Consider the following 8,079-nt stretch of genomic DNA (forward strand, 5'->3'; position numbering starts at 1 on the left):
TTTTCCAACTCCCATCAAGGTAAAGGAATTACAATCTTATTTTGGGCTCATGAATTTTTACCATAGGTATGTTACAAAATTTGAAAGACCTCTCACGCAATTGCTACACAAAGGAGGGAAGTTTCACTGGACAGCTGAGTGTGAGGCAGTGTTCCAGAAGATAAAAGATCTGTTGACATCTAGTCCCTTTTTGGTCTATCCAAATTTTGAAAAACCATTTATTCTTTCTTGTGATTTGAGTGATTCTTTGCTAAGAGTTATTTTAAGCCAGGAAGTAGATGGACAGGACGATTCTATTGTACACTTCACAGTAGTTCAATAATGCTGAAGAAAATTATTCCGCTGTGGAGAAGAAGATGCTCGCAGTGATTTTTGGAATTGGGCACTTTCGTTATTACCTGTGGGGTAGACGATTTAAAGTGGTAACCGATCACGCAGTGCTTAAGTGGCTTTCAGGACGTAAAGATCCAACGAGTAGATTGTTACGATGGGCTTTGGGGTTGAACAAGTTCAATTACATAGTAGTATATGGGCTGGGAAGGTTGCATGCTAACATGGATGGACTGATCTGTAAGATATGCACTATGGAACGCACAGGCATTGATGTAAGTGAATGGAGGGCAGCACATAGTGCTGACACAAAACTGTCAATGGTTTGGTAAACAGCAGCAGTTCCATAAGAACAACAGAGTATTGTATCGAACGGCGCGAAATGGGGCCCAGTTAGTGGTACCGCAGACCTTGCGTGACAAAGTGTTGAAGCAAGCGCATGATTTGATTTTAGTGGGACATTCAGGTTGAAGAGCAATGGAGAAAAGGGTAGTGCAGAATTATTGTTGGATGGTACATAGGCAGGACATGGACTGTTACATGAAAAATTTTGTATATAATGCATATTTGAATCATCAACTGTATTTATTTTACACCCAAACATCTGCTGGTTTCAGTCTTGGGCCATCTTCACAGATGAAGGGTTAAAATGTTGTAAGCCATTATATTGCATTAGTCATTGCTTAAAATTTGTAGTGCATGTCATGAATGTAAATACATGACAAAGAACTTTAAAAGCAAACATACAAATACTAAATGTATACAGAGCAGTGCTGAGTACTGAGCTGTACAAATTTATTATTCATATATTTGCTTTTAAAGTCCTATGTCATATATTTAAATTCATGGTATGCGCTACATGTTTTAAGTAATAACTGATGTAGTATGGTGGCTTAAACCATTTTAACCCTTCATCCGTGAAGATGGTCCAAGACCGAAACTGGTAGATGTTTGGGTGTGAAATAAAAACAGTTGATGGTTCAAATATGCATTTTATACATCACTTACTGGCTGTTGACAGTAACCTTCCAGAAATGTTTATGAAAATTTGTGTCCCATGTAACCAGTAGAAAATTAAGCTACAGACCTTACCGGAAACTGATAAGTCCTTACAGATGGTAGAATTGGACATCCTAGGATCCCTAGCACAAACACCAGCAGGGAATCATTATGTATTAACCATTATTGACCATTTTTCTCATTATGTTTCCATGATAACTTTACTAGACCAGCAAGGCACGATGGTGGCTCAGGTATTAGTCAGCCAGTGATACTTTGGTTTGGGACACCTGAAACCATACTCATGGATCAGGGCGCAAATTTTATGTCAGAATTAATGCAACAGCTGTGCAGGCTGTTGCACATTAAGAAATTACAGACGAGTGCTTTTGCATCTTCAAGCTAATGGTCACAAAGAATGAGTCCACAGCATAATTGTGAAAATGTTGAGTTTTTACATAAATTCCGAGCATAACAATTGGGACATCCTATTAACCTATGTTGTACCTGCATACAACTCGAAACTTCATCAGAATACAGGTTTATTCCCAAATGAAGTAATTTTTGGGTGCAAGATGCCGTTGCCCTTTGAGTTTTGCAAAACCCAGCCACAGGGAGATATCTCATCAGTGAAGGATACCGCTAGGAGAGTGAAACTTATCTGGAGGCAAGTGCAAAATATGAATGCGAAGCCTTTAGAGAAACAGAAAAGAGCACATGATGTGGAAGCAGTGTTACCTAAGTACCCTGTGGGTCAGTGGGTTGGGTTATGTTAGTGAATTCTTATGTACTGAAGGGAAAACAAAGAAGTTTGTGTCATGGTATAATGGCCCTTTCCAAGTAATAGAGACATCATTAACTTTAAATTGCAGCTCCCCATCTGCCCTTTTATAGTCCGCGTAAGCCGCATTCGCCCATTTAAGCAGAATATGGACAACTTGGCGCATATGGCCCCAGCTCCCATAGAATGGGTGGGAGAAACAACAAGCAGAGAGGAGGAAAAAGAAAAAGAAAAGCGTAGGAAGCAGGCTAATATGGCAAATCACTAGCATATGCTAAGTCCTAGAGAAGGGATGTGGGACTGATATTAGGATTTTCTTTACCTGCAGGATGCATGTTCCTTTCCAAGGACAAGGAGAAAATGGAAGCAGCATGCAGGAGCACATACGGTCCACGGAGGAGGATTGAAGCACGCAGTCTTATCATGTTAGGCCTATGGTACTGAAAGTTTGTGGCCGAAGCAGTACATTCTGTGTCAGGAGGTGTCGTCATCCTCCCAGCAGATGGACATGATTGTTGGATAACCAGTGAACATTAAGGGTCAGTTGCAATATTTGGGCACTCGGAAATGAGATTCAGATACTGGTATAAATGTTTGTGAAATTGCATTGCATGATGAGTAATCAGTCAGTGTGTAATGGTACACAAGAAGAGTATCGTCTTTAACAATCGGAGTTTGCAAAGCTGCAGGTGCAACTATGACAGGCTGCGAAGTTGACCCCACGGCTTAGACGGAAAAGAGGATGGTTGGAATCTGGTGGTAGGATCCTAAAGATAATGTTTGGTACAGCCAATGCGGATCATATAGCTAACATCATTTAAGCATTACGGGAAATTTGGAAGGAGGTGCAAAGCACAGAAGGCAGTGAATTTAGACACAACCCAGCTCACCAGTTCGGAAAGCAATGTGCTGAACAACATGTGGCAGCTTCGTAAGTTGGCCATTACTTTAATGCCACATATTAGGTCATCTGCTGAACCACCAAACGCAACTTGCGTGATGTTGGTGATCGCTTGGACAATATTGGTGCACAGTTAATGACTGCAACATTGTTACGCAGTCTCGCTGATGGCTTGACAGATGGTCAACTGCAGAGTTGCAGGAAGCACTGTTGCACGCCATGCACGGACACCTTACATCAGTTCCACTAGCAATGGAACAATTGTTGACATGTTTGAGAGAAATGGAGACTGCTTGGCTATTGTTACAAGCCAACTGAGAGGGTGTCACCTGGAGGTCAGAGTGCTATGCAGTACACGCATACCCAGTCTTTGCGGAAGTACATCCAACTAAAGGTTTAAGAGATTTGACTAGTGGCACCAGACAGACATAGTCATGCGTTAATATCTACATAAGAGATGTTGTGCTGTCGCACCAGGCCAGTTACCATCTGCCCTTCGATGCTAGTGCATACAGTGCTGAAGTCTTGCGAGTTCGCATTGTTTTGTTCCAAGGAGGTCACGGAATGCGCTAAGGAAGTACTATCAGAAGGTGGGGTAATACTTCCAGTGGGTAAACAACACTGTTTATATTCAGTGCTGGAGTCGGCAGTCGTTATTTGTACACGCTACAAGCAGGACAAGTTAGATGGCACACACAGGTTGGATCTGCAGGGTTAAGAATTAATACTCAATAAAACTTGTGAGATATCTGGACCCACTTTTCACTTACCAGCTACAATAATGGGAACCATTGCCGTCAGTATGGTAGACTCATTAATTTATGTATCTGACCTACCTTCCTCGGTTTTGCCCCCTGAACACCCTTCGTTTCTTAGCAATACCACTGGCAAGGACCTGCTCGCCCTCTGGATCAGGTTATTGCCAGTCAACATGCTCATGTTACCATGGAACATGTCTTAGCACACATGAAAAGCTACAGAAGTTAGCAGCAGCAGCAATTGGTAGTCGTTAATTCATCAACATGAGCCATTTGTGTATCTCTTGTGGTTGTCGGAGTTATATGTATTGTTCAAGAGAAGAGTCGCCCACATTCCACCCCTCCCAACCTTGAGTCTATGGATTCAACCAATCGGAAGGTACCCCCCCTCCCCTCCCCGCCTCTCTCTCTCTCTCTCTCTCTCTCTCTCTCTCTCTCTCTCTCTCTCTCTCTCTCTCTCTCTCTCTCTCTCTGCGCTGACAAGGCAGTGCAATGAGTGAACATTTATGAAGGCAAAGACCAAGTGTGCTTATGGACCATGATGAACAATGGTGTATAAGAGGGAGAACTGTGGTGTACTTAATAATGAGAAGCCACAATATATAGTTTCAAAGGAAGTAAAGCGTGTAAATATGGTACAAGTCCAGCATTGATAGAAGGTTCAAAACCATGTAAATAGTCAAGTGTAAGTAGATGTAGAGGCACAGTGCAAGGACACATGCTGTCCTTGGAAGGAGGGAATGTAGAGGACCGAATGGTTAGACCGAGTAAGTTAGTTAAAGTTAATGAAGTTACTTAAAATGTGAAGGAATATTGGGAGCAAGAAGTCGTGTGTGTTATAGTCTGTTGGGTGGCTCTGTTGTTATGGTAGTGATGCAAGTGGGTCAGCAGGGCACCGAGTTCAGCAACACAAAGAAGAACGCTTTGTCACTGGCCAGTGGAACACATGACAAGAAGCAGCTCGGCACACGACAGGGTATCAACTTTTAGGGTGGTAATAGGGTCAGCTACGCCATCCGAGCAATACCAGAATATTCCACCGACCTACCAGGGAAGAAAAACTGCAGGCACTTGCAGCAGAAAGCCATGTTTAACCCTTTGACTGCTGGAGGCGCACCAACTGCTTGGCACACTGAGGCCTGCGGTGTAATCCGTCTACCTGTGCTAAGTGCCTGTCCATTGGAGCCGCCGCCGAGACTGGAGCAGCCCATGATGCCCAACCCGCCCTATGCTGAATACTTCTGGACTGATTACGACTCACGCAAAGCCAGCGTGAATTTTTGGCGACTTTGAGCTGTAATATCTTGGCCAATAGTTTTTGTAAATAAATCAAATTTGGCAATCTTGTACTACTTTATGCATTCTCTTAAGAATAAAATCGAAAAGAATTTTATGAGCCATATTGAGCCAGAAAATTGCAGGTAAAAATTGGCCAAAAATATTAGTGCCCGAAAAGTTTTCGAAGTTTGGCTTCTCGCATCTCCTGGACTAATGCTATGATGAACGTGAAACTTGGCATGTAGGAACCTAACAACACAAGGTTTTTCAAATATAAAGTTTCATTTGTGTAGCACTTTCCAGTAGAATGAATTAAGTGCAAAATTTAAGATTTTGTAAAAATGTCAAAAATGTGGTATTTTCATTCTGATTTTGCTAAAGAACTATGTTCTATAAAACATTCCAAGCTGTATAATTGTAATACAAGTTGAACATGAAAATCAGGCCAGGAAACAATGTAAACTTTGGATTCACATATCTAGTAGAGTGAACACATGATGAAAATAATATTCAGAGTGCAGTAAATTGATAGCACAAAGATATGGAAAAAAAATATCCTCCTCCTATTTTCTAATAATCTAAAAATTAGTCGAAAAGATGTTGATTTTTATGAAAAGATGAGAGCAGGGTATATTCGGTACTTCTTTTACAAATACCATTTTCTATTAATGATTCAAAGCCAGTTTGATTTGAACAACCAATTTTAAGCCCCCCACCTTCCCCATAACAGCGAGTTTAATTTCCGATATTGGCTAACAACAGGGGCAAAGTAGCAAAAAAAAATAGTTTTAACTTTGGCAAGTTATTTCTCATTGATTAAAGGCGTTTGAAATCAGTTATGGAAAACAGGTTTTGTGTAAGTAGTCCGAATGTGATCTATATTTGTACTACTAAGGATAAAAGAATATAACTGTCTATATTACATGTCAATAATTTAAGTGTGTTGTATGTAGATTAATATGTGGGTTTTGCTTTTTATGATAAGTCTCAAAGCAGCGTACAACTCATAATGGAACGTTGCAAGTTTTCCATTGGTATCTAGTTTCCCAGCACTCTGCAAATGTTCACTCACAATAACAGGCAGAAAATGTCTCCTTGTGAAATGCAAAAAGGATTCTCGTGATAATAGGACCTTTCCCTCCCAGCTCTTTTCTGCCCTGTAGCATATTTTCCTACAACTTTCCTTACGGGAGAAAGGTGAAACTCTGCGAGTGCCATTTTTCGCCATGTTGCCAACTGGTGGAGAGCATGAGCATTTAGAATGCACAAATCCAGAGTGTAAAAAAATACACTATGTGATCAAAAGTATCCAGACACCTCCAGAAACATACATTTTTCATATTAGGTGCATTGTGCTACCACCTACTGCCAAGTACTCCATATCAGCGACCTCAGTAGTCATTAGACATCGTGAGAGAGCAGAATGGGGCGCTCCGTGGAACTCAGTCTTCTAACGTGGTCAGGTGATTAGGGTGTCCCTTGTGTCATACGTCTGTATGCAAGATTTCCACACACCTAAACATCCCTAGGTCCTCTGTTTCTGATGTGATAGTGAAGTGGAAATGTGAAGGGTCACATACAGCACAAAAGCGTACAGGCCGACCTTGTCTGTTGACTGACAGAGACCGCCGACAGTTGTAGAGGGTCACAATTGTCTGCTAGGCAGACTCTATCCGGACCATCACACAGGAATTCCAAACTGAATCAGGCTCCACTGCAAGTACTATGACAGTTAGGTGGGAGGTGAGAAAACTTGGATTTCATGGTCGAGCAGCTGCTCATAAGCCACACATCACTCCGGTAAATGCCAAACGACACCTCACTAGGTGTAAGGAGTGAAAACATTGGACAGTTGAACAGTGGGAAAACGTTGTGTGGAGTGATGAATCACGGTACACAAAGTGGCGATCCAATGGCATGGTGTGGGTATGGCGATTGCCCAGTGAACGTCATCTGCCAGTGTGTGTAGTGCCAACAGTAAAATTTGGAGGTGGTGGTGTTATGGTGTGGTCATGCTTTTCATGGAGGGGACTTGCACACCTTGTTGTTTTGTATGGTATTATTACAGCACAGGCCTACATTGATGTTTTAAGCACCTTCTTGCTTCCCACTGTTGAAGGGCAATTCGGGGATGGCGACTGCATCTTTGAACATGATCAAGCACCTGTTCATAATGTACAGCCTGTGGCGGAGTGGTTACACGACAATAAAATCCCTGTAATGGACTGGCCTGCACAGAGTCCTGACCTGACTCCTATAGAACACCTCTGGGATGTTTTGGAACGCCGACTTCGTACTAGGCGTCACCGACCGACATCAGTACCTCTCCTCAGTGCAGCACTCCATGAAGAATGGGCTTCCATTCCCCAAGAAACCTTCCAGCACCTGACTGAACATATGTCTGCAAGAGTGAAAGCTATCATCAAGGCTAAGGGTGGGCCAAGACCATATTGAATTCCAGCATTACCGATGGAGGGTGCCACGAACTTGTAAGTCATTTTCAGCCAGGTGTCCGGATACTTTTGATCACATAGTGCATTTCTTGTACCATTTTACAGTCTTACATACTGATCCCACTAACTTCAGTAACATGCACAACGGTCAGCCGCACGCATACTCGAATTGTAATCTACAATACATTGCAGTTTCTTTATTGTTTTGCCAGTATTTCTGTCAGTCTTCTCTGTTTCAACCATTCGTGATATGGGACTTGTGGTCTACGTGCACACCTCTCTCTTCTCACACCACTTGATAGCAAGGATCTTGTCAGTGTACTTAAACTCAGTTTCCTCTTATTTTAATTTCTGCTAGAGTTTTGGCATGTTGCGCCTATTCTTACGATTAGTACCTCTTGCGGCTGTTCCATGGTTGTGAAGCCAGAGGAACAGGTTCAGACTTGAGTACCAGTTATCAACATATAGAATATAACCCTGTCCTAAATACGGTCCAATAAAAGTTGCCACTATGTCGCCACTTTTCCCTAAATTGTGGGGCCCAGTTTCTGTTGTTGCACTTGTCCATACAATCAAATC

Source organism: Schistocerca americana, chromosome X, assembly GCF_021461395.2.
Source record: "Schistocerca americana isolate TAMUIC-IGC-003095 chromosome X, iqSchAmer2.1, whole genome shotgun sequence".
Taxonomy (NCBI): domain Eukaryota; kingdom Metazoa; phylum Arthropoda; class Insecta; order Orthoptera; family Acrididae; genus Schistocerca; species Schistocerca americana.